This window comes from Rhinoderma darwinii, chromosome 6 (genome assembly GCF_050947455.1).
Source record: "Rhinoderma darwinii isolate aRhiDar2 chromosome 6, aRhiDar2.hap1, whole genome shotgun sequence".
Taxonomy (NCBI): Eukaryota; Metazoa; Chordata; class Amphibia; order Anura; family Rhinodermatidae; genus Rhinoderma; species Rhinoderma darwinii.
The window spans coordinates 91,010,620-91,038,554 of record NC_134692.1 but is presented as its reverse complement, the minus strand read 5'-3'; the positions used below and the strand labels follow the sequence as shown (position 1 = coordinate 91,038,554).

Here is a 27,935-nt window from a genome sequence, read left to right as displayed (position 1 = left end):
AATATACCATTATTTAACTCGCACGGTGAACGCCGTGAAAAAAATAAATTTAAACGGCAAAATCAATTTTTTCGTCACCTTCGCTCTACCAAAAAATGTAATAAAAAGTGCTCAATAAGTCTTATGTACCAAAAAATTGTACCAATAAAAACTACAGCTCGTCCCGCAAAAAATAAGCCCTCACATCACTCTATTGACTGAAAACTAAAAAAAGTTGTGGCTCTCGGAAAGCAGGGAGGAAAAACGAAAAAGAAAAAGCAAAACATGGATCAGTTCGGAAAGGGTTAATTACTTTCTAATGAAAAAACATTTATGACCACACGTGGGATATAGCTGTACTCGGGAGAAATTGCTTTACAAATTTTCACGGCCTTATTCTAATAAATTCTGCAAAAGACGTGGGGCCTAAATGCTCACTATACCCCTAGATAGATTCCTTAAGTGGTGTCGTTTCTGTTTTGGTGTCTCAGTGGCTTTGCAAATTCGACATGACAAAAACTATTCCAGCTAAACATGAGCTCCAAAAGCCAAATAGCGCTCCTTCTCTTCTAAGCCCCGGTATGGGTCCAAACAGCAGTTTATTACCACATATGGGGTATTTACGTAATCAGGAAAAATTGCTTTACAATTTTGGGGTGCTTTTTCTCCTTTATTCCTTATAAAAATTAAAAAGGTCTACGTTCTTACAGAAAAAAAATAAGTAGATTTTTACCTTTACAGACTAATTCCAATGAATTCAGCAAAACAACTGTGGGGTCAAAATGCTAACTATACCCCTAGAAAAATTCCTTGAGGGGTGGTTTCCAAAATGGGGTCACTTTTGGGGGGGTATCCACTGTTTTCATCCCTCCAGTGCATTGCAAACACGAAACGGCACTGAAAACTATTCCAGCAAAATCAGAAATCCAAAAAGGTGCTCCTTCTCTTCTGAGGCCTGCTGTGGGTCCAAACAGCAGTTTATTACCACACATGGGGTATTGCTATAAATCGGAAGAAATTGCTTTACATATGTTAGGGTGTTTTTTCTACTTTATTCCTTGCAAAAATTGTAACATTTCTATGTTTTTTCACAAAAAAAGTAGATTTTCAACTTCACATACTAATTCAAATAAATTTAGCAAAAAAACTGGGTTCAAAATCCTAACTATACCCATAGATAAATTCCTTGAGGTGTATAGCTTCCAAAATGGGGTCACTTTTGGGGGGTCTTTACTGTTTTGGTACCACAAGAACTCTTCAAACCTGACATGGTGCCTAAAATATATTCTAAAAAAAAAAAAAGAGGCCCCAAAATCCTCTAGGTGCGCCTTTGCTACTGAGGCCTGTGTTTCAGTCCATTACCGTACTAGGACCACATGTGGGATATTTCTAAAAACTGCAGAATCTGGGCAATAAATATTGAGTTGCATTTCTTGGGTAAAACCTTCTGTGGTACAGAAAAAATGTATTACAAATGAATTTTCGAAAAAAAAATAAAGAAATTTGTAAATTTCACCTCTACTTTGCTGTAATTCCTGTGAAACACCTAAAGGGTTAAAACACTTTCTGAATGCTGTTTTGAATACTTTGAGGCGTGCAGTTTTCAAAATAGGGTGATTTATGGGTACTTTCTAATATATAAGGCCTTCAAAGCCACTTCAGAACTGCACTGGTCCCTGAAAAAACAGCCTTTTGAAATTTTCTTGAAAATATGAGAAATTGCTGCTAAAGTTCTAAGCCTTGTAACGTCCGAGAAAAATAAAAGAATGTTCAAAAAACGATGCAAACAAAGTAGACCTATGGGAAATATAAACTAGTAAGTATTTTGTGTGGTATTACTATCTGTTTTACAAGTATACATTTAAATTTAGAAAATGCAAATTTTTGCTAATTTTCTCTAAATCTTGGTGTTTTTTACAAATAAATATTGAATTTATCTACCAAATTTTTTCTTTAACATAAAGTACAATATGTCACGAGAAAACACCCAGAATCACTTGGATAGGCAAAAGCATTCCGGAGTTATTACCACATAAAGTGACACGTCCGATTTGAAAAATCTGCTTCGTCCTGAAGGCCAAAACAGGCTCAGTCCTGAAGGGGTTAAGAATCCGGTGCAGCCCAGTCTCCAAGTTGCACGTGTTCTTGATACTTCAAGTGGATGATTACTACACAGCATAGCAGATGTAGAGATGCAGAGTATTCCCCAGTCAGCGAGACCCTAGAAGAGAAACCTCATTTCTCAGATTATATTTATCTCAAATGACCGTATATTGAAGTGCATTTAAAACTAGGAAAGTTTTGCTAAATTCATTTACGGATTTGCAACTGCCGATTAGATACATGACGTTCCTTGTACCTTTGTATAAAGATTTGTTCATCGTAAAAGGTCAGCTACCAAAACATTTTACACATCTCTACTAATATTGGTAAAATTACATCTTTATCCCCTTCCTGCAACCTGAAGTTCCCTTCCAACCCCTACACTGAAGGATTGAACCGGATTCTTGATAATGTTAATTTATCCTGCATAATGGATTACAATCTACCGCTGCTCATTTTAAACAGTTTGAAGATGAACTCCACCTTTTAAAGGGAAATTACCAGTTAAACAGCAGTCTACCACCAACTCCCTTCACCATCCCTCCATTAATATAGAAAGGCTTGATACATAATGGGGGGCTTACGAACCATAATAACTTTAAGTGATCATGAAAAGGGCAGTTTTGGGAACCAGCTTCAGACTGCCATTGTAATCTTTATTTTTTCTTTAGCTTCCTAATGGAGTAACCTGAAAAAGGGAACGTTACACCTGATGGCCATACATTAAGCCACTATAATGGATTACAAGCTACCTTTACACTGCCCATCTCAAACATAGTCTGAAGATGAACTCCACCTTTTAAAGGGAAATTACCAGTTAAATAACCGTCTACCAACAACACCCTTCACCACCCCTTCATTAACACAGAAAGGCTTGATACATAATGGGGGGGCTTATGAACCATAATACCTTTAAGTGAAAATGAAAGGGGCAGTTCTGGGAACCAGCTTTGGATAGCCATTTAAAACCTGGTACTATGGGATCTACAGAGTACATTTCATGTCTCACGAAATATCACAAGCCAATGTACTTTAGCACTAGGTGGAGGCCGTAATCATATACAGCACTACTCCATATAAAAATTAAGGAAATCTGGGATGATTGGGTGGGTCTTCACCAGAAAAGGTGAAAAGTAAACTACTTTGAGTAGAACATAAGTCGTCCTACTATTAATAAAACCCAAAGATTAAGAAAATAAACAAAATCACCAATGCCAACAATCCCTTTCCCCCAATAACACTAAAAAGATTTGATTCATAACGGGGGGATTATGAATCAATATTTTTTTAGTTTTAACAGAGAGAAGGGAATTATTGAGACCAGCGAAGGACTGCCATTTTCTGCCTCTTGTGTTGGGTACAATGTAAAGTGGGAAAATAATGAAAAAATTACACATACCATCTTATGTTGGCTTCCTGCCCTGTCTTGTTGAATGACTAGCACATGGATGGCAAAGTTGGGTGGTTGTTGGTTACTTCGGAGGTCCACAGTAGATAGAAACAACTTCTCATGCCTACAAGAAAGAAAAACACTAAGGCTGGATTCACACGAGCGTGTGCCTTTTGCGCACGCAAAAAACTCGGTGTTTTGACTGCGCAAAAGGCACTTGACAGCTCCGTGTGGCAGCATCATATGATGCGCCGCTGCGTGGTTTTCGCGCAGCCGCCATCATTATGACACTCCATTTGGATGTTTGTAAAAAGAAAAGCACGTGGTGCTTTTCTGTTTTCATTAATCCTTTTGACAGAAGTTGCGCAAATCATGCTCAAGTAGCTACTACCTATCCTGCCGCAACTAGGGATGGGTTGACATTTTCACCATGTAGTTGTATGGTGAACACCTTATTACTATGTTTATTACAGTAATGGTTTAGAATTCTAAAGCCATTATGTATGCTATTAACCTAGAAATGCTAATGAGATTACACGGTATGCTAAAAACAGCCAAGGGGCATTATGGAAAGGAAAATAGGATGTAAATACCTGAAAGGAAGAGCCAGAGCCAGGAACTTTATTCTAGCTGGCCAAAAGGCCTAAGGCAGGGAACGGTAATCCCAGTCAAGGCCAGAAACATTTATGGGGATTAGGATTAGCCTTTCTACAGAAAGCATGTAGTTGGAGGTTTATGGGACAAGGACATTGGATATGACAAAGTCATTCAGACTAAGGAACTAAACTATGTACCTACTATTTGAAAGCAACTCTGGCTAGCGACGACATGGTAGAAGCTGGCACGGAGATCTGGTTGTTTCACATTTCTCTAGGAATTGGGTGTCCAGTGTCAGGAGGCAGCAATAAATCTTGAGGCTAAAAGAGAAAACAAGAGAAGTAAGCTTTTAAGAACACTCCAAGAAAACCATTTAGCATCATGGATAGTGCTGCTTACTAGGGGACAGAGCACGACGGGTTCATAGAAAATCAAAATGAGATTATGCCCCACTCTTCCTCAGGCAAAGTTTTTTTGTTTTTATTTTAAAGAGGCTCTGTCACCACATTATGTGGCCTATCTTCTACATAATGTGATCGACGCTGTAATGTAGATTACAGCAGTGGTTTTTATTTAGAAAAACTATCTATTTTCACATTATGACCTATTTTAGCTTTATGTTAATGACTTTCTTAATGCCCAATGCGTTGTGGAGAGAAGTGTATGACGCTGACCAATCAGCATCATACACCTCTCCATTCATTTACAGCAAGATTACGCTTGCTGTGCTGTAAGTCCCACACAAACGTTAGCGTAGTGTCGGGATTGTGAATAGACATCGCGTCCTGGTAGCAATGTCTATTCACTCTCAAGACACTTCAGTAACGTTAGTGTGTGTGTGTGTGTGTGTGTGTATGTGGCTGCACATAGTGAACAACGCAGGATCACTATGTGCAGAGTAAATGAATGGAGAAGTGTATGACGCTGATTGGTCAGCGTCATGCACTCCTCTGTACAACGCCCACTTGGTCAAAAGTATAAACACACCCAATTGGGCATTAAGAAACTCATTAGCATAAAGCTAAAATAGGTAATAACTTGGTCAAAATAGATGGTTTTTCTAAATAAAAAAAACCACTGCTATAATCTACATTACAGCGCCAATCACATTATGTCGAAGATAGGGCACTTATAATGTGGTGACCGAGCCTCTAAGGGGGAAATAATTACTGATAAGTTTTATGTGGAAAGCCTTTGCAAGCTGCTGCACACATTTGTACAGGCCAGTCTTCAATTACAAATTCAGTTGAAAGATATACTATAACTTCAGATTTGTCAGACTATGGTGGCTAGAATGAAAGAGCCGAATCTACAGTGCCCTACGCGTTTTGACCTTCGAGAGAAGTGATGACAGGTTATAGACTAATCCAGCAGCTGGCAAACCGCGCCTCTAGCGGTTGAGAAACTACAACTGTCAGCATGCACCGACAGCTGCAAATGACTGCTGTAATGCAATTCTCTGGTCTGTCATCCCCTCTCCATGGTCCGAGTGAAGCTGTCCCTTGGTTCCAGTCCGCTTCTTACATATTAGTAATCTAGCAACTGATGAGAACTGCGGATATCCACGTTTTCCTACTGTCCTCTCATGGTAACTATTTCCATTTTTATAAGGTGCAATGGAGTGAGATTTGTTTTTGAGCTAGTGGTATACTGGCAAAATATGGCCACTGATGGAGGGGCGTGTGACGAGACCCGTAAATAAGAAGCCTCCATTTAATAACGCTGTACACGGCACTTGATAGTTTCCTTTATGGTGCACAATGTTATTCAATGGATGCTGCTGATGGAAAAATGTGGTCACCCCTCCAGACAGGGCCATATTTGGAGTTGGTGCTGCCCTTGGCACTTTTAGGGCCGACACCCCCGAAAACGCAGCTTTAACGGCAAAAAAAAAAAAAATCGCACCATGTGTTAATTGTTGTGGATTTTACCTGCCAGATGACTTCAATAGGGGAAAACCTGCGACAGAAAACCAGCGATCTCGCAGCATAAATGGACATGCTCCGGATTAAAAAACGCTCCGCAGATCAAATTATGACCTGTTTTCGGTGAGGTTTTTTATGCAGCGTGTGGAGATTTGTTCAAATATCATCCACTCTAAGCTACTGTATTACACTGCGGATTTTTTGCAATGAAATCCATTGCGTAAAATCTGTAGAGTTTACGCTACGACATACCCTTGAAGAAAAGCTCAGTGCTAACCCATTAACAATCCTTCCCCTGCCCCCTCCCTCACATGAACACTGGGGCCATTTCCCCTATACTTGATCAGGTCAGCTTATTTTTTAGAAAAATAAAAATCACTCCTGAAGCAGCCCCCCTCCCAACTGGAGCAAAAAAAACTATGCCCGTTACCTCAGTACATCATCCTACTTTAAAAGTAGGCCAATGAACAGACGTAACCTGGGACCATGTAAACTAACCAATGATCGCGTAGAGCTGTCACTGCTTAATTTCGACAGACCCAGGATGGCAAGTATAATTGTTTTGCTTATTAAGTTATTAGTAGTACTAATGCGTTTTCTTTTTTTTGTGTTTTTTTACAGGTTCGGTTGTTGGAATACGTCAGATTCGAGGACTACTTCGATGACGGCATTTTTATTTTCACTGAAATGGTTATGTGGGGCGCTTTTATTTCAATAAAATGTTTTTTCTGTATAGGTGTTTTTTATAACTTTATTACTACTGACTTAGTAATGACGGCTGTCTGACTGACAGCGTCCATTACTGAGGTGGGACTTAGTGTTAGCCGGTGAAGAGGCTAGCATTAACCCCTCCATTATGACCCCGATACCCACCGACACCAGGGGTGCCAGAAAGAGCAGGGTACAATCTACTACCCGACCATCTTAAGTGATGGTTGGTAACTGGGGCGGCAGCAGGCCGGTATTACCCTGGGAAAGCACAAAAACAAGGGTCCTTCCCACCCTGATAATGCTAGGCTGCAGCGGCTTTATAATATCTAGCTGGTTATGAAAAATAATTTTTATAGCAATTGTTTATTGAAAAAAAAAAAAACAGATGTGGGGGTCCCCACCTATTTTTCATATCCAGCCAGACAAAACCACAGGCTTGCATTAGCAGGGTGGGAAAGCCCATTGTTTTTGGGAATTCCCAGCCTGCGGCCGCCCCAGTGCCCGACCGTCACTTCAGATGGTCAGGTACTGGATCGTACCTGGCTCTTCCCAGTATCCCTGGTGGCGGTGGGTATCGGGGAAATAATGGGCGAGAGAGTGTTAGCCTCTGCACCGGCTAACACTAAGCCCCGCCTTAGTAATGGATGCCATCTATCAGACAGCCACCATCACTAAGGCAGTGGTAATAAAGTTAAAAAAAAATATATATATATATATATATTTGAAATAAAAGGCCACACAACACTAGTTAAATGTAATGAAAATAAAAATGCTGTAATCTAAAATCCTTGAATCTGACGTAGTCCAACAACCTGTAAAAAACAAAATACACAAAAAAACCATTAGTAACATTAACCCCTTCCCTCTTTAGCCACTTGACTTTACGGACAGCCTCATTTTTCAAATCTGACATGTTTCACTTTATGTGGTAATAACGTTGGAATGCTTAAACCTATCCAAGCGATTGAGATTGTTTTCTCGTGACACATTGGACTTTATGTTACTGCCAAAATTTGCTCGATATGTTCAGTATTTGTCAAAAACACCAAAATTTAGCGAAAAATTGCAAAATTAGCGTTTTTCTCAACATTAATGTATCTGCTTGTAAAACAGTCAGTTATAACACAAAATTGTTGCTAACTAACATCCCCCATAGGTCTACTTTAGATTGGCATAGTTTTTTTGAACATCCTTTTTTCTAGGACGTTACAAGGCTTAGAACTTTAGCAGCAATTTCTCACATTTTCAAGAAAATTTCAAAAGGCTATTTTTACAGGGGCCAGTTCTGTTGGGAAGTAGCTTTGAGGGCCTTATATATTAGAAACCCCAAAAAAAGTCACCCCCATTTTAAAAACTTCAGCCCTCAAAGTATTCAAAACAGGATTTAGAAAATTTCTTAACCCTTTAAACTTTTCACAGGAATTAAAGCAAAGTAGAGGTGATATTTATACATTTCATATTTTTTTTCAGTAATTAATTTTTAATCCAATTTTCTTTATAACAAAGTCTTCGAGAAATGCAACTCAATATTTATTGCCCAGGTTCTGCAGTTTTAGGAAATATCCCACATGTGGCTGTAGCATGCTACTGGACTGAAGCACCGGCCACAGAAGCAAAGGAGCACCTAGAGGATTTTGGGGCGTTCTTTTTATTACAATATATTTTAGGCACCATGTCAGGTTTGAAGGGCTCTTGCGGTGCCAAAACAGTGGAAATCCCCCATTTGGGAAACTACACACCTCAAGGAAATTATCTAGGGGTATAGTGAGCATTTTGACCGCACAGGTTTTTTACAGAAATTATTGGAAGTTTTTAAAGAAAATGTAGGTTTAGCGATTTTTTTTCTCATTTCCACAAGGACTAAAAGAGAAAAGGCACAAACAAATTTGTAAAGCAATTTCTCCTGAGTAAAACAATACCCCACATGTGGTAATAAACGGCTGTTTGGACACACGGCAGGGCTTAGAATGGAAAGAGCGCTATTTGGCTTTTGGAGTTCACATATAGCAGGAATGGTTTGCGGAGGCCATGTCACATTTGCAAAGCCCCTGAGGGGACAAAACAATGAAAACGCCCAAAAAGTGACACCATTTAGGAAACTACACCGCTTGAGTAATTCTTCTAGCGGTGTAGTAAGCATTTTGACCACATAGATGTTAGAATTTATTCGAATTGGGCAGTGAAAATAAAAACAATCCTTTTTCTTCAATAAAGTTAGCGCAACATTTTTAATTTTCTCAACAAATAAAGGAAAAGAAGAACCCAACATTTGTAAAGCAATTTCTCCCAAGTACAGCAATACCCCATATGTGGTCATAAACTGCTGTTTGGACACACGGCAGGGCTCAGAAGGGAAGGAGCGCCATTTGGAGTGCAGATTTTGCTGGATTGCTTGCTGGGCGCCTGAGGGCCCAAAACAGTGGAACCCCCCCCCCCCCCCTCCCAGGAGTGACGCCATTTTGGAAACTACACCCCTCAATGCATTTACCTAGTGGTGTAGTAAGCATGTTAAAGAGGCTCTGTCACCAGATTATAAATGCTCTATCTCCTACATAATGTGATCGGCGCTGTAATGTAGATAAGAGCAGTGGTTTTTATTTTGAAAAACGATCATTTTTGAGCAAGTTATTAGCATAAATCTAAACTAGCTCATGACTTTCTCAATGGACAACTGGGTGTTTTTTTACTTTTTACCAACTGGGTGTTGTACAGAGGAGTGTATGAGGCTGACCAATCAGTGACTAATCAGTGTCCTACACTTCTCATTGTTCCAGCCCAGCATGATCCACAGCACAGTGTGATTGTGCAGTGAAAAAAGCTGGGCTGGAACAATGAGAAGTGTATGACGCTGATTAGTCACTGATTGGTCAGCGTCATACACTTCTCTGTACAACACCCAGTTGGTAAAAAGTAAAAAACACGCCCAGTTGTCCATTGAGAAGCTCATTAGCATAAATCGAAACTAGCTCATAACTTGCTCAAAAATGATCGATTTTCAAAATAAAAACCACTGCGGTTATCTACATTACAGCGTCGATCAGATTATGTAGGAGACAGGGCACTTATAATCTGGTGGGAGCCTCTTTAACCCTGCAGGTGTTATGTAGAAATTAGCGTGCACTCGATGTTGCAGAGTGAAAATTTTATTTTTTTGCATAGATATACCAATATGTGGTGCCCAGCTTGTGCCACCATCATAAGACAGGTCTCTAATTATTGTGCTGTGTTTCCCGGTTTTAGAGACACCCTACATTTGACAGGGCTCAAAAGTGAAAGCGTACCATGTAAAATTAAGGCCTAATTTGGCGATTTACAAAGTATTGGTTCACAATTGCCGAGGCTCTGATGTGAAATAAAAGAAACCCCTGAGAATGACCCCATTTGGAAACTACACCCCCTCAAGGCATTTATTAAGGGGTGTAGTGAGTATTTTCACCCCACCGGTCTTTTGCATAAATGAATGCGCTGCGGATGGGGCAAATCAAAAATGTATATTTTTCCCTAGATATGCCATTTCAGTGGCAAATATGTCATGCTCAGATTATGTCACAGGAGACACCCCAAAAATTGTTAGAAGGGTTCTCCCGGGTATGACGGTGCTATATATGTGGAAGTAAACTGCTGTTTGGGCACGGGCACACTGTAGGGTTCAGAGCGGAGGGAGCGCCATTTGGCTTTTGGAGAGCGGATTTTGCTTGGTAGTTGATTTGTTTGATTATTACTGGTGTTTCCATTTATAATGTGGGGCATATGTGAGCTGGGCAGAGTACATCAGGGGCATAGTCAGGTGGTATAATAATGTGGTAAAAAAACAATAAAATAATCCATAGATGTGTGTTACGCTGTGAAGCAATCCTTTCCGCACAGGCCAGTGTCGCACTGATATATGGCGTCCTTTCTTATGCCCCTTTTAGTCCACACACCGCATCTTTGCAGTTTGGGGAATTTTGCTGGGAAAGTGTTGTCCTGGTATAATACGGGCACCGTCGCTTCCAGCGGATATGCGTGGGCCCTCCCCTTCCTGGTTCCCTAATTTTAGGTCCTTGATAAATCGCCTCTTGAAACAGAAGAAATGTTTCCCTCGGGCTGCACAACTGCATATTTTTCCTGACTTAATGGAGCCATAACTAATTTTATTTTTTCCATAGACGTAGTGGTATGAGGGCTGTAGTTATTAGTACCATTTTGGGGTACACCTTTTATCCTATTTTTTGGGAGGCCAGGTAAACAAAAAAACACAATTCTGGCAGTTTTTTTTAGGTTTTTTTATACAGCGTTCACCACGTGTTATAAATTACATATCTTTATTCTGTGGGTCAGTACGATTCCAGCGATACCTAATTTATAGAACTTTTTTATGTTTTACAACTTTTTGCACAATAAAATTACTTTTGTAAAAAGAATGTATTTTTTCTGTCGCCAAGTTGTGAGAGCCATAACTTTTTAATTCTTTTGTCGACGGAGCTGTATGAGGGCTTGTTTTTTTGCGAGACAAGCTATAGTTTTTCTAGGTACCATTTTTGAATACGTGCGACTTTTTTCTCTGTTTTTATTCCAATATTTGTAGGGCCAAGTGACCAAAAAACAGAAAATCTGGTATAGTTTTTTACGGTTTTTTTTTACGCTGTTCACAGCGTGCAATAAATATAATATTTTGATACCTCAGGTCGTTATTTGTCGCAGCGATACCAAATACGTATGGTTTCTTATTTTTCTTCAATAATAAAGGACTTGATAAGAGAAAAAGGGCGATTGTGTTTTATTTTATTACTTGAAACATTTATTGTTTTCAAACGTATTTTTTTACACTTTTTTTTACACTTTTTCAAGTCCCAATAGGGGACTTGAAGGTCCAACTGTCTGATGTTCTTATTTCTAACACATTGCACTACCTAAGTAGTGCAATGTATTAGATATAAAATGAGTTTTTTACCGCTCAGACGGTTGTAGATGACAATTTTGAAATATAGGTTATTACAACATTATGTGTTTATCTTACAATATTATATACCGATCTTACATCTTATACATGTGGGTAAAATACCCTTTTTATTTTCTTTTTTGGTTAGAAGGTGGCTACAAAAAAGAAAAAATGTATGGATGTAATTAGAGCTGTGATTTAAAGAAAACATTTTAATTCAAAGTCCAAGTTTAATCCCAAAGGGCATAGTGTTTTTAATTGATAGATCCATAAAGTTGTAATAACCTATATTTCAAAATTGTCATTTGTATAAGGTGGCTCATTGTGATTTATATAACCGAGCAAACCTCATCCCTGCTGTAGCTGCATTTCAAAAAGCTGAAACTTGTATTTTATGGTACTCTGCTTTCCTGTCTTGCTATATAGTCTAATGTTATCTCTAAGGGTATGTTCACACGTAGTCAACAAAAACGTCTGAAAATCCAGAGCTGTTTTCAAGGGAAAACAGACCCTGCTTTTCAGACGTTTTTTTACCAACTCACATTTTTCGCGGCGTTTTTCGCGCCGTTTTCGGTGCGTTTTTTACGTCCGTTTTTGGAGCTGTTTTCATTGGAGTCTATGAGAAAACAGCTCCAAAAACGTCCAAAGAAGTGTCCTGCACTTTTGACGAGGCTGTATTTTTACGCGTCGTCGTTTGACAGCTGTCAAACGACGACGCGTAAATAACAGGTCGTCTGCACAGTACGTCGGCAAACCCATTCAAATGAATGGGCAGATGTTTGCCGACGTATTGGAGCCGTCTTTTCAGATGTAAAACGAGGCATAATACGCCTCGTATACGTCTGAAATTTGGCCGTGTGAACATACCCTAAGTTTTGTCAGTGTTTGATCGTCGTTAAGTTTTATGATCATCCAGACCTGCTAGTTTGTTTGTTTATCTCTGCATAGCTTTTCACCTCATGTGTCTAGTTGATTTGATTAATAGCTGAACGAGCTTAATTAGGCCTAGATCTGAGCATCTACTCCCTATAAATTTAGATGTAGCATATGGTGAAGGCACTCGTGCAGGGGGGCACGAAGGCAGAAGTCATCTCTGTCTAAGTGTCATACTGTCAAAGTGTCCTGGCAGTTATACATGGCAGTTGCACAGGGTCAGTGACAGGTAAGCTGCATTACCAAACCAGACAAACTAGCCCACGCTCTAAATATTAGATTTCGAACGATCTGTAAACAAAAATGTTTGCCACCGCTCTCATCATTAGAGCTGCTCTTGGTTTTCAATCCTATCGCCCATTTAAGACTTGCTAAAAAACAGTCCACATCAGTCCTTCTCTCCTGGCCTCCCCCATGTACAGCTCCCATTCACCATTCACTTTCCTCAGTCAACTTACCCCATCTCATTCCACTGCCCAACATAAAAAACGCTCTCATAAATCACAGAACCATCTGCTGTCTCTCTCCATTCTCCTGCTATTAGCTGCAGGGGACATCTCTCCCAACCCTGGGCCACCCTTTTCTTCTGCCAAGCTCAACCACTTACCTGCCACACATAGAAACCCTGCAAATCTTTTTACCATTCCCTGTATGTCTTCTCCTGTCTCTTTTAACTGTGCTCTCTGGAACTCTCGGTCCGTGTGCAACACACTCACCTTTAGTCATGACTTATTCCTTTCTAACTCTCTCAACCTTCTGGCTCTTACAGAAACATGGCTACACCTGTCTGACACTGCTTCCCCTGCTGCTCTATCTTATGGTGGTCTCCAGTTCTCTCATGCCCCCAGAACGGAGAACAGGCAGGGTGCAGGAGTAGGTATACTTCTTTCCCCACACTGCACTTTCCAGGTCATTCCCCCGGTCCCCTCACTCACATTTCCCTCTTTTGAAGTCCACACCCTCAGACTTTTTTACCCTTTTCCCCTCCGAGTGGCAGTTGTCTACCGCCCACCGGGCTCACCCTGCCAATTCCTGGATCATTTTGCTGCCTGGCTTCCACAATTTCTATCCTCTGAAACACTCACTCTCATCATGGGTGACTTCAACATCCCCATTGATAACCCAATCTCCTCATCTGCCTCCCAGTTTCTATCTTTAACTTCGTCCCTCGGTCTGTCACAACTTACTAACTCTCATACACATGAAGGCGGGCATTCACTTGACCTGGTCTTCCGGCTCTGCTCAGTTTCTGACTTTATTAACTCTCCTCTCCCGCTTTCTGACCACAATCTTCTCTGCTTTACTATCAAATATTCTCTGCCTCCTCAGGTCATCCCTACGTATCAGACATACAGAAATCTACATGCCATTAACACTGTGAAACTCATAGACAGTCTACAGTCCTCATTGTCCCCTATCTCTTCCCTCTCCTGTCCCAATCTGGCTGCCAAACTTTATAATAACACTCTCAAATGCATTGGATGAACCAGCCCCCACTACACTCCGAACCACCCGACAAAGACGACGACAACCCTGGCACACGCCTCAATCCCGCTTTCTTCAGCGGTGCTTGAGATGTGCCCATTTTTCAAATCTGACATATTTCACTTTATGTGGTAATAACGTCGGAATGCTTAAACCTATCCAAGCGATTCTGAGACTGTTTTCTCGTGACACATTGGGCTTTATGTTAGTGGTAAAATTTGGACGATATATTCAGTATTTATAGGTGAAAAATTGCAAAATTTAGAGGAAATTTATAAAAAAAAATAGCCTTTTTCAGAATTTAAATGCATCTGCTTGTAAAACAGATGTTATACCACCCAAAATAGTTACTAGTTCACATTTACCATATGTCTACTTTAGATTGGCATCGTTTTTTTGAACATTATTTTATTTTTCTTGGACGTTACAAGGCTTAGAATATAAACAGCAATTTCTCATATTTTTAAAAAAATCAAAAGCTTTTTAACCCCTTAGTGACCAGCCCACTTTAGGCCCTAATGACCAAGCGATTTTATTTGTTTTTCTATAGTCGCATTCAAAGAGCTATAACTTTTTTATTTTTTCGTCTACATAGCTGTATGAGGACTTTTGCGGGATTAGTTGTACTCTTTAATAGCACCATTTTAGGGTACATAGAAAATTTTTATTAACTTTTAGTATCTTTTTTGGGGGGGGGGGATTATAAAAAAAGCCACCATGGTTCTATGCGTTTTTAAATTGACGCCGTTCACTGTGCGGCGTAAATAACATGTTACCTTTATTCTATGGGTCGGTATGATTACGGCGATAGCACATATGTAGAGGTTTTTTATGTTTTACGACTTTTGCACAATAAAAACACTTTTGAACTAAAATGATTTGTTTTTGCATTGTTGCTTTCCAAAAGCTGTCACTTTTTTATTTTTCCATCAATGTAGTGATTTTTTGGGCTTGTTTTCTGCGGGACGAGACGTAGTTTTGATTGGCACTGTTTTGGGGTGCATGGGATTTATTGATTCATTTTTATTATGACTTTTTTGGGGGGCAATTGAAAAAAATTGAAATTTCGCCATTGTTTTTCTGCGTTTTTTTTTTTTTAACAGTGTTCACCTTGCGGTTTAAATGACATATTAACTTTATTAATGGAGTCATTATGGTTGCGGCGATACCATATATGTGTACTTATATTTTATTTTTTACACTTAAATAATAAATGTGAAATAAAGATTAATAAAAATTACAGTAAAAAACTAAATCCATTTTTTCTATCATAAGTGGTTTTATTTAGTTTATTTCATTAGTCCCACTAGGGGACTTTACTGTGCGATCTTGAGATCGCTGCTGTAATTCTTTGGTATACTTCGTATACCAGAGCATTATTGCCCGTCAGTGTAAATCTGACAGGCAATCTATTAGGACGTGCCTCCAGGGCGTCCTAACAGGCATATATTCAGAGCAGACCTGGGGGCTTTTATCAAGCCCCCGGCTGCCATGACACCCCATCGGAGACCCGCGATTGCATTTGTGGGCCGCCGATGGGTGACAGAGGGAGCTTACTCCCTCTGTAAACAAGTTAAATGCCGCGGTCGCTATTGACTGCAGCATTTAACGGGTTAATCGGCCGCGATCGAAGTAAACTTCGATCGCGGGTGTTGGAGCAGGAGTCCAGCTGCCATCAGACAGCTGAGCCCCCGCTCCAGCCTGCACGGGTGACCCATGCAGGACTTATGACTAGGCTCACGTGAATAGGCGTATTGTTGGTCACTATGGGGTTAAGGTACCTGTTCGGTTCCGAGTGGCTTTGAGGGGCCTATGTATTAGAAACCCTATAAAACACCCCATTTTGAAAACTAGACGCCTCAAAGTATTCAAAACAGCATTTAGAAAGTTTATTTAACCCTTCAGGCATTTCACAGAAATTATAGAAAAGTAGGTGAAATTTACAAATTTAACTTTTCTTGCTGAATTTCAATTGGATTCAATTTTTTTCTGTAACACAGAAGGTTTTACCAGAGAAACACTACTAAATATGTATTGCCCAGATTCTGCAGTTTTTAGAAATGTCCCACATATGGATCTAGTGCGCTCCTGGACTAAAACACAAGCCCCAGAAGCAAAGAAGCACCTAGTGCATTTTGAGGCCTCTTTTTTATTAGAATATATTTTATGCAGCATGCCAGGTTTGAAGAGCTGTTCAGGTGCCAAAAAAGTGACCCCATTTCGGAAACTACACCCCTCAAGGAATTCATTTACGGTTGTTACCATTTTGACCCCACAGTTTTTACACAGCACGTGTTTGAATTGGGCTGTGAAATTAAAAATGAAATTTTTTCCAATATGATGTCATTTTTCATCAAAATGTCTTATTTTCACAGGGAACAAAATACCCAATTTTGTTGCCCAATTTCTCCGGAATGCAGCAATACCCCATTTGTGGCGATAAACTGACGTTTGGGCCCATGGGACGGCTCAAAAGGGAAGGAGCGCTGTGTGTTCTTTGGAGTGCAGATTTTGCTGGATTGGTTTTCGGGTGCCATGTCGTATTTGCAGAGCCCCAGAGGTATCAAAGCAATGGAAACCCATCAGAAGTGACCCCATTTTGGAAACTACACCCCTCAAGGAATTCATTTATTGGTGTTGTGACCATTTTGACCCCATAGTTTTTTCACATAACTTATTTGAATTGGGCTGGGAATTCAAACAAAATTCTTGGTCCCTAAAATTAGTTTCTTGATAACCACCTCTTGAAATTCCAGGAATGTACCCCTCTGGCCTGCACATCGACATAGCACATACGCATTGTACAATGCCATCGGTATGATGTGCACAGCCAGCTTCTTATACCACACCGCATGGCGCTGTAGGGTTTCAGGACTTGATCGGACAAGTCCATCCCTCCCATGTACCTATTGTAGTCCAGGATGCAGTCTGGTTTGGGGATCTATGTACTGGTACCTCATACGGGTACATGGGTACTGGTGTGACATCTCTTGTCCTTGTACTTGACACACAATATGTTGCTGCTAGATTGTGCCCTGCTCTCACCCCTTCTTGTTTGCCCAAGCAGAGTCTTAGGGAGGCCTCTCGTATTTCTTCTAGCAGTGCCACATGCCTCAGGACTTCTGGAAGCGAGGCACTTGAAGAGTGGGATGCTGGTATAAAAATTATCCAGGTAGAGGTGGTAACCCTGGTCCAGAAGTGGCTGCACCAAATCCCACACAATTTTTGCATTAACTCCCAGTAAGGGCTCATGCACACGAACGTGCTTTTGCAGCCGCAATTCCCCCGAAAATACACTAAAGAATTGCGGCCCCATTCATTTCTATGGGGCCATGCCCACGACCGTAGTTTTTATGGGCCGTGCATGGCCCGGGAGCCCGCACCGCAGAAAGAACGGACCTGTCTTATTACGGCTGTCTTCTGCGGTCGAGGCTCACTGAAAATAATGGCCGCGGCAATGTGCATGTCCCGCAATTTGCGGGCGGCTCGCGGCTGACAGTCCACAGCCGGCCAACACGAATATCACGGCCGTGCACATGGCTACGGTCGTGTGCATGAGGCCTAAGGGTGGCATTCTGGGGGCTGAACACTGGTATCCTTCCCTTCATATATCCTAAATCTGTACGTATACCCTGATGAACTCTCCACAGTTTATACATCTTCACTCCATACCTTGCCCTCTTACCCGGCAGGTACTCGCGGAATTGAAGCCTCCCCTTAACCCCTTTAGGATACAGCCTGTTTTGGCCTTGTGGATACAGATGATTTTTTCAAATCTGACATGTGTCACTTTATGTGGTAATAACTCCGGAATGCTTTTACCTATCCAACCGATACTGAGATTGTTTTCTCGTGACATATTGTATTTTATGTTAGTAAAAAAATTTGGTCGACAAATTCAATATTTGTGAAAAACTTCACATTTTAGCAAAAATTTGAATTTTTCTAAATTCAAATGTATTTCCTTGTAAAATTGATCATAATGCCACACAAAATAGTTACTAGTTAACATCCCCCATATGTCTACTTTATGTTTGCATCATTTTTTTTCACGTACCTTTATTTTTCTAGGACGTTACAAGACTTAGAACTTAAGCAGCAATTTCTCATATTTTCAATAAAATTTCAATAGGCCATTTTTTCATGGACCAGTTCAGTTCTGAAGTGGCTTTGACGGCCTTATATATTAGAAAGTGCCCATATATCAACCCATTTTGAAAACTACACCCCTCAAGGTATTCAAAACCACATTTAGAAAGTATTTTAACCCTTTAGGCGTTTCACAGGAATTAAGGCAAAGTAGGGGTTAAATTTACAAATTTCATTTTTTTTGCCGAAATTCATTTCATTTTACCAGACAAACGCAACTCAATATTTACTGCCCAGATTCTGCAGATTTTAGAAATATCCAACATGTGGCCCTAGTGTCCTAATGGACTGAAACACAGGCCGCAGAGGCAAAGGAGCACCTAGTGGATTTTGGGGCCTCCTTTTTTTAGGAATATATTTTAGGCACCATGTCAGGTTTGAGGAGGTCTTGTGGTACCAAAAAAGTCGAACACCCCAAAAAGTGACCCCATTTTTTGCAGAATTTAGTGGAATTAGTCTGTGAAGATGAAAATCACCTATTTTTCTATGGAAACATAGAATTTTTTATTTTTTACAAGGAATAAAGGAGAAAAAGCCGCCCAACATTTGTAAAGCAATTTCTCCCGATTACGGCAATACCCCATATGTGGTCGTAAACTGATGTTTGTACCCACAGCAGGGCTCAGGAGGCAAGGAGCGCCTTTTGGATTTTGGAGCGCAGATTTTGCTGGATTGGTTTTCAGTGCCATGTCGGGTTTGCAACGCCCTGGAGGGACCAAAACAGTGGAAACCACCCACAAGTGACCCTATTTTGGAATCTACACCCCTCAAGGAATTTTTCTAGGGGTATAGTGAGCAGTTTGGCCCCTCAGGATCTTTTTTAGAGCTAAGGTGACCAAAAAAACAGCGATTTTGGCGCTTTAAATTGTTTATTTATTACAGCGTTCACCGTGCGCAATAAATTACGTTTTAATTTATTCTGCCGGTCGGTACGATTACGCCGATACCATATGTGTATAGTGTTTTTTAAGTTTTGCAGCGTTTGCACAATAAAATTAAGTTTCTATAAAATAATTTATTTTCTGAGACACGCTATTCTGAGCCGTAACTTTTATTTTTTCATCAAAAAAGCTGTGGGAGGTCTTGTTTTTTGCGTGACGGGTTGTAGTTTTTATTGGTACCATTTTGGGGTAATTGCGACTTTTTGATCACTTTTTATTGTACATCTTGGGAGGGGTGGTGACCAAAAAATAGCGATGATGACAGTTTTCCGTTTATTTTGTTTGCGGCGTTCACCATGCGGAAAAATGAACATTATAGTTTCATAGTTTGGGTTGTTACGAACACGGTGATAGCAAATATGTGTACTTTTTTTTTAACGTTTTCATTTTTTCCCGATAATAAATGACTTATTATAGGAAAACAAAACCTTTTATTTTTACACTTTTATAAAACATTTTTATTAACTTTTTTTTACTTTTTACACTTTCTTTTTTTTACCTGCAGCTCTGATTGCTGCTAGAATACATCACACTACCTAGGTAGTGTAATGTATTCCAACTGTCAGTGTGACGTCCCAGTCACTCTGACAGTTGGTCTACGAGGATCAGCAGAGGCTGATCCCCATAGGCTGACATACATGGCAGACTTGGGGGCCATTGTCTGGCCCCCGGGTGCCATCACAAGCATCAGAAGCCCCCACGATTGCATGGGGGCTGCTGATGCGCAACAAACCCGCTACATGCGGAGATCGCAATCGAGCCCCGCATTTAACGGGTTAATTGCCGAAATCAGCGGCGATGAGCCGCTGATCGGCAACACTGGAGTGTCAGCTGTCGGGGACAGCTGATCTCCAAGTTCCCGATGCACACTGTCGCCGACAGTGTGCCATCGGGAACGACACAGTGACTTCCTGTTACTCTGACAGGAAGCCTATCAGGACCAGCCGAAGGTTGGTCCTGATGGGCTTCCGTCCATGTCAAACCCGGAAGCCATTGTTTGGCTTCCGTTTACCATAGTAACTATCGGCAAACCCCGCGATGTCGGACCAGGGTCTGCCGATATGTTAGAAACCCCCAAAATTCGGCGATTGCACCTGATCGCCGAAATATAAGGGGTTAATTCGCCGAAACCAGCAGCAAAGGACCGCTGGTCGGCAAGAGTGGAGTGTCAGCTGTCGGCGACAGCTGACCTCCCGGTTCCCGATGCACACTGTTGCCGACAGTGTGCACCGGGAAAAACTCAGTAACTATACGTCCTCGTACAAGAAGTAACCTCCCGCGACGACGGACAGTTACGTCCTGGTGCGGATAGGGGTTAAAATGTACCAAGGACTCATCAATAGAAATACACTTCTTGAGGTGTATGCTTGGGAAAACCGGGCACTGAAACTGTCTAATAGGGGTCTCCGTTTATACGAACAATCAAAACTGGGGTCATCTCGGGGTGGGCACGGCTCATTATCAGTATAATGTAAGAAGCGAAGTATTGCCTAATTTATTTATTTTTTTAGGTTCCAGTTCAGTTCTGAAGTTGCTTTGAGGGGCCTATATATTAGACACCCCTATCAAACACCCCATTTCAGAAACTAGACCCCTCAAAGTATTCACAACAGCATTTAGAACGTTTATGAACCATTTAGGTGTTTCAGATATTTAGAGCAAAGTAGAGGTGAAATTGACATTTATTTTTCTCAGAAAATCCTTTTTACACCATTTTTTTTCTATAACAAAAAGTTTTACCAGAGAAAAGCAACTTAATACGTATTGCCCAGATTCTGCAGTTTTGAGAAATATCCCAAATGTGGCCCTAGTGCGGTAATGGACTGAAGAACCGGCCTCCGAAGCAAAGGCGCACCTAGTGGATTTTGAGGCCTCTTTTTTATTAGGCACCATGTCCGGTTTGAAGAGGTCTTGTGGTGCCAAAACAATGGAAACCCCCCCAAAAGTGACCCCATTTTGGAAACTAGACCCCTTGAGGAATTCATTGTAGTTTTCTTGGGGTGCATGCGGCTTTTTGATACGTTTTTATTCTATTTTTAGGTGGCGTGGTGACTAAAAAACAGCAATTCTACTATTGTCATTTTATTCTATTTTTTTTTACAGCGTTCACCGTGCGCTATAAGTGACACATTGACTTTATTCTGCCGGGCGATACGATTATGGCGATACCAGAAATTTATAGTTTTTTTATGTCTTATGGCGTTAGCACAATGAAAATACATGTTGTAAAAAATCATTCACTTTTTGTGTTACCTTATTCTAAGAGCCAGAACTTTTTTATTTTTCCATCATGAAAGCCGTGCGAGAACTTATTTTTTGCGTAACGAACTGTAGTGAAGTGACCAAACAATAGTGATTCTGGTATGGTTTATTATTTTCTTTTACGGCGTTCACCGCGCGGGATAAATAACTAAATAATTTTGAAGATCAGGCCGCTACGGACACGGTGATACCAATTATGTATAGTTTGTTTATATATTTTTATTAAAAATAAAGGACTGAGAAGGGGAAAAGGGGGACTTTTACTTTTATCACTTTTAAAACTTATTTTCTTATTTTTACACATCTTTTTTTTACTTTATTACTTTGTCCCACTAGGGGACTTGAGGGCAGGAGGCCCTGATCGCTATTCTAATACACTGCACTACATGCGTAGTGGTGTATTAGAGCTGTCAGCTACTCACTTACAGCAAGCATAGTGGGTCCTGACTTCGTCAGGACCCACTAGGCTTCCGTCCATGGCATAGCCGTACGCCATTGTAAGGCGTCCAGTTGCCATGGTCACCATCGCCATTCGCTATCTTGTAGCAGGCTGGCGATGGCAGCTTAACCCCTAAAAATCCGCGATCCCTATTGAACGCGGCTTTTAAGGGGTTAATCAGCGGGGACACAGCGATCGGTCCCCGCTGTAGTAGCTGCGAAAGCTGCTGTACGAGACAGCAGCTGTCACAGCTCCTGTATGTGTCGGGAGGACGGCCGAAACAGCCGTTACTCCCGAGACGTACTATTAGGTCATGGAGCGCGAACGATACAGCTACCATGACCTAATAGTACGTCGAGGAGCGGGAAGGGGTTAAACTTTAAGGCCCTGTTCACATGGAGTTTTATGACACATTTTTTGCAGCGGAAACCGCGGCAAAAGACGCCCAAAATTGCCTCCCTTTAAATTCAATGGGAGGTGGAGGCGTATTTATGCCGCAAGCAGAAAAAAACACTCACGTGAAAAAAAAGTGACATGTCCCATCTTGGTGTGTGGCTTTGATACATCATATAGACTTTACAATGAGCGTGATACATTGTTAAATTGACATGTACACAATCGCTTGGACCATTAGCTGCATGGACCTTTTTAACTCCTTCCTGACATTTGACGTATCCATATAAAGCGGGCGTCGGCTGTATGTTACAGCCAACACTTCAGAGTAACGAGCGGGATTCCACTCGTTAAATGTCTGTCAATAGCGACCGCGGCATTTAAATCGTTAGACAGAGGGGGAGACCCCCTCTAAGAGGCTCATCGCGCCGCCCGCAATGCAATCGCAGGGTGGCAATGGTTGCTATGGCTGCCTGGGGGCCTAATGAAGGCCCCCAGGTCCGCCATCTTTGCGCTGCTATTAAGCCTGTCAGAATCACAATATACTGCTTTACATTAGTTTTGCTGTATATCTACAAGCAATCTAAGATCGCTGGTTAAGTCCCCTAGGGGGACTAATAAAAAGAAAAAAGTAAAAATTTGTATAATAAAGTTTTTGTAAAACATAAATAAAAAATAAATTAAATGGTCAAAAACACCCCCCTTTTCCCCCTGGAGCACAGTAAAAAAATAGACATAATTGATATCGCCGCATCCGTAAAAGTCTGAACTATTACAATATATCATTATTTAACCCGCACGGTGAACACCGTAAAAAAATAAAAATTTAAACGCCAGAAACTATTTTTCAGTCACCTCATCTCCCACAAAAAATGAAATAAAAAGTGATCAAAACGTCACATGTACTCCAAAATGGCATAATTAAAAACTAAAGCTTATCCTGCAAAAAATAACCCCTTAGGCCTCAAGCACACGACCGTATTTTTGTCCATCCGTAAATACTGGCGTAAATACGGGTCCTTGGTCACATGTATTCGACCCGTATTGCACCAGTATTTATGGACCACGTTTTTGGCTGCAAAATTGCACTAATCGGCAGCCCCTTCTCTCTATCAGTGCAGGATAGAGAGAAGGGACAGCCCTTTCCGAGGTAAAAGTAAAAGAAATTCATACTAACCCGGCCGTTGCCTTGGTGACGCGTCCCTCTCTTGACATCCAGTCCAACCTCCCTGGATGACACGGCAGTCCATGTGACCGCTGCAGCCTGTGATTGGCCTGTGATTGGCTGCAGCAGTCACATGGGCTGTAACGTCATCCCAGGAGGCCGGACTGGAGGAAGAAGCAGGGAGTTCGGGGTAAGTATGAACATCTTTTTTTTTTTTTTACAGCTTTATCTATATTGTGATCGGTAGTCACTGTCCAGGGTGCTGAAACAGTTACTGCCGATCGTTTAACTCTTTCAGCAGCCTGGACAGTGACTATGTACTGACGTCGCCTACCAACGCTTCCGTAATTACGGGTACACACACGTAGTCACCCGTAATTACGGGAACCCCATAGACTTCTATGGGCTGGCCGTGCAGTAATTACGGCCTGAAATAGGACAAGTTCTATATTTTTTCAACGACACGGGCACCTTCCTGTAAGCATACGGGAAGGTACCTGTGGCCAATAGAAGTCTATGGGCCCGTGATTACGGGAGTTTTTACGGTCGTGGGCATGAGGCCTTAGGGTATGTTCACACTAGACTAAAAACGTCTGAAAATACGGAGTGGTTTTCAAAGGAAAACGGCTGCTGGTTTTCAGACGTTTAGGCCAAGTTCACACAGTTTTTTTGACTAGTTTTTTTACATGGAAACCGCGCCAAAAAGCTTGTAAAAAACGGCCCGAAAATGCCTCCCGTCTATTTCAATGGGAGGCGGGGGCGGTTTTCTCCCGCGAGCGGTAGAACCGGCTCGCAGGAGAAAGAAGCGACATGCCCTATCTTCTGGCGTTTCCGCCTCTGACCTCCCATTGACTTCAATGGGAGGCAGAGAAAGCGTGTTTCGCAGCGTTTTATGCAAGCGGCGCTCAATGGCCGCGGGCGAAAAACGCAGCGAAAATCGGCGTGCAGGTAGAGGAAAATCGTCCTCAAACTTCCAAACAGAATTGCAAAAAAGTGTGTTAACATAGCCTATGACACTCGCGAATTTCGCAGCGTTTTTTGAGCGGTTTTCTAGATATGTAATATATAATCAAGTCTATGAAAAACAGCTCCAAAAACGTCCCAAGAAGGGTCCTATACTTTATTCGCAGTCGTTTTTCAAAACAGCCGCATTAAAAAAACGGCCCATCGGAACAGAACGCCGTTTTTTCCGTTGCAATGAATGGGCACAGGTTTGGAGGCGTTCTGCTTCCGATTTTTCGGCCGTTTTTGGCCCGAAAAACTGCCGAAAATGAGCCATGTGAACATACCCATACCACTTAATCGACGGAAAATTAAGAAAAGTTATGGCTCTCAGAATTTGGCGACAATAAATTTTATTTTTTACACTTAGGTTTTTACTTGTAAAAGTAGTTAAATATAGAAAAAACTATATATATATATATATATATATATATTTGGCATTGTCGTAATCATGTTGTCCCACAGAATAAAGCTAACATGTTGTTTTAATGGCACAGTGAATTCTGCAAAAAAAAGCGCAAAAACAATGGAGAAATAGCTGTTTTTTTCATTTTCTACCCCACAAATAATTTTTTTCCCGTTTCCTAGTACATTATATGGCAAAATAAATGGGGCTACGAAAAACTACAACTAGTCCCGCAAAAATCAAGCCCTCACAGTACTATATCGACGGAAAAATAAAGACGTTATGGGTTTTGGAAAGTGGGGAGTAAAAACCGAAAATCTGAAAAACGGCTGCGGCGGGAAGGGGTTAATACCAGTTTGTTCTTGAATACAGTGAAAAGTTGCGCTTTATAATTATAATAATCCGTTCGGTAACTGGGAAACAAGGGCTCAGGGTATGTGCACACGGTAGCAGGCTTTTACGTCTGAAATGACACTGTTTCCTGGAGAAAACAGCTGCCTCGTTTCAGCCGTAATTGCTCCTCCTCGCATTTTGCGAGGCTTCTCCAACAGCCGTAAATTTTGAGCTGTGCTTCATTGAGTTCAATGAAGAACGGCTCAAATTACGTCTGAAAGAAGTGTCCTGCACTTTTTGACGAGGCTGTATTTTTACGCGTCCGCGTTTGACAGCTGTCAGACGCTTAAATGACAGGTTGTCTGCACAGTACATCGGCAAACCCATTCAAATGAATGGGCAGATGCTTGCCGACGTAACGTAGCCCTATTTTCAGACGTAAAACGAGCCATAATACGCCTCGTTTACGTCTGAAAATAGGTCGTGTGAACCCAGCCTTATTATTTTGCCAACAGCAACTTGGTTTTTTTGCTCATAAATTCAGCGCACCGGCTACATTGATTCTTCAAGCATGCTTTAATGCAATTTGCTCCAAAACCGCACAATATTGTAGCAAAAAACAGAGCGGTCCTGGCGCAAATTGCATCAAAATCGAGGTGAAGCAGGCTGTTGGGAAGGAGTTTTGTTTCACCATTAGGCTAGGTTTACAGATCACTGTAAAAATGGGCAGTTTGGTGCAATTTGCGCCAAAAAAACGCAATTTTTGCCGCGATTTCCGCAACATCGCGGCCAAACGACACGGTTTTACAACGATTTTCGGTAAAATATTTATTTATACCACAACGTGAGAACCAAACTCTTTATGTAAAGTTATTACTATTGCAGTTCCTCTACTAAATGTGTAACTGAGCGAATATAAAATTATAAAACATTAAAAAACTGATCGTAATCAGCACTAACGTATAAATTACAGGTACAGATTAAACACAGCAACAGATACAAACAGAGCAATGAAATGGGCATCACGTGCAGATCGCTGCCAGCACATGGAGGGGCACAAACCAACATGGCGTTATTTACATTATCCTGGCAGGCTCCTCCACATCTTCTGCTCACACTTGGCCGAAAACCACACGAGCAGTGCGCCGAGCAGCTGTATTTATATCTTCTTAATTAGTTGGCCACGCCCCCACCCCCGCTCGCCGGAGCTCTAATCAGAAACACCCTTTCATTGCTGAACACATTTTAAAACCCATGCTAAATCAGATAAGGCTATGTTCACACGCGAGTCAAAAACGGCTGAAAACTACGGAGCTGTGCCTCTGATTTTCAGCCGTTTTTGAAGCTGCATGTTCACACTGAGTTTTTGCCGCAGCAAATACCAGGGGAAAACATGCCCGAAATTGCCTCCTATTGATTTCAATGGGAGGTGGAGATGTTTTTTGGTCCTGTTCACACTGAGTTTTTTGCAGGCAGAAAATTCTGCCTCAAAAATCAGTCTGGAATTTTGAGGCAGATTTTGATCTGCCTGCAAGCTGCTTGCGGGCAAAAACGCAGCCAAAAATGCTTTCTCTGCCTTCCATTGATGTCAATGGGAGGTCAGAGACGTAAGCGGCCAAAGATAGGGCATGTCGCTTCTTTTTCGTGCGAGCCGTCCGTTTTTTTGCATGTTTTCCGACGCGGTTTCCGCTTAAAAAAGCGTGTAAAAAAACTCTGTGTGAACAGGGCCAAAGTAGCAACATGCCTCAAAAACCTCATTGAAATCAATGGGAGACGGATATAAACGCGTTTTTTTGCCACGTTTTCTGTAAAAAAAAACGCTCACGGTTATTCCCTCTGTCTGTTGAAGAAATAGCTAAAAAAAAGCCTAGAAAAACGCGCCAAAAAAACGCGGCAAAAAACGTGTGTGATCCAAACCACTTAAAAAAAAACGGAGCTGATTTTTCTGCCTGCAATAAATTTGAAGCTTTTTTCTAGGCGTATTTTTAGGCGTTTTCTATTGACACAATGAAAAACAGTTCCAAAAGCGGCTCCAGAAGTGACATGCTCCTTCTTTTTACGAAACACCGTTTTTCCCATTGAATTTAATGGGCAGCTGTTTGTAGGCGTTTTGCTACAATTTCTAAAGGCGTATTTTGGGGCGTTTACAATGCAAAATACGCGTGAAAACATAGCACGTGAACACATCCTCAGGGTGCATTTAGATGAGACGTTTTTGGCTGCGTGGTAAAAAAAAAAGACATAAAAAAAATCACACAAATAAAAACGACCACGCAGTTTTACCATGAATTGATGCGGTTTACGAACTGGTTTTCGCCTGCGCGTTTTTTACAGGTAAAACAAATTTAGGCCTAGTTCACACTAGTTGCTTCACGAATTTTAAGGCAAATTCTGAATTGACATTATGACGCTTTTTTTCCATATTTTTTGTGGCGTTTTTTGTCCGCCCTTAAAAGTAATGCAAAAAACGCCGCAATAAAAACGCCCAAATGAGCGCTGCAAGTTCCTGTGCCTCCCATTGATTTCAAAGGGAGGTTAGAGGCGGAATCCACTCAAAGAAGGAGCATGCCGCTTTTTTTTCGGCGAAAGTCTGTAAGCCTTGCAGGAGAAAAAACGCCTCTGCCTCCCATTGAAATGAATGGGGGACGATTCAGGGTGCTTTTTGGCATGGATTCCGGCGCAGTTTCCACGTCAAAATCAGAGCCAAAACACTCACACAGTGTGAAACGACCCTTTTTTTTACAAGTTTCAGCTGTAAAAACCACAGTGGCGAAAACCGCATATAAAACCGCAGCAAACTG

At 41.2% G+C, this 27,935-nt stretch overlaps 1 long non-coding RNA gene across 1 annotated transcript; it reads right to left on the bottom strand.

The window, feature by feature from the left end:
* Positions 1-1,883: 1,883 nt before the first annotated feature.
* LOC142656372 (uncharacterized) lies at positions 1,884-26,292 on the bottom strand. Its single transcript, XR_012849667.1, has 4 exons — positions 26,215-26,292; positions 4,271-4,389; positions 3,482-3,596; positions 1,884-2,200 (listed from the first exon to the last, which is right to left on the bottom strand). It is a non-coding gene; the product is annotated as an uncharacterized LOC142656372 (long non-coding RNA).
* Positions 26,293-27,935: the final 1,643 nt, after the last annotated feature.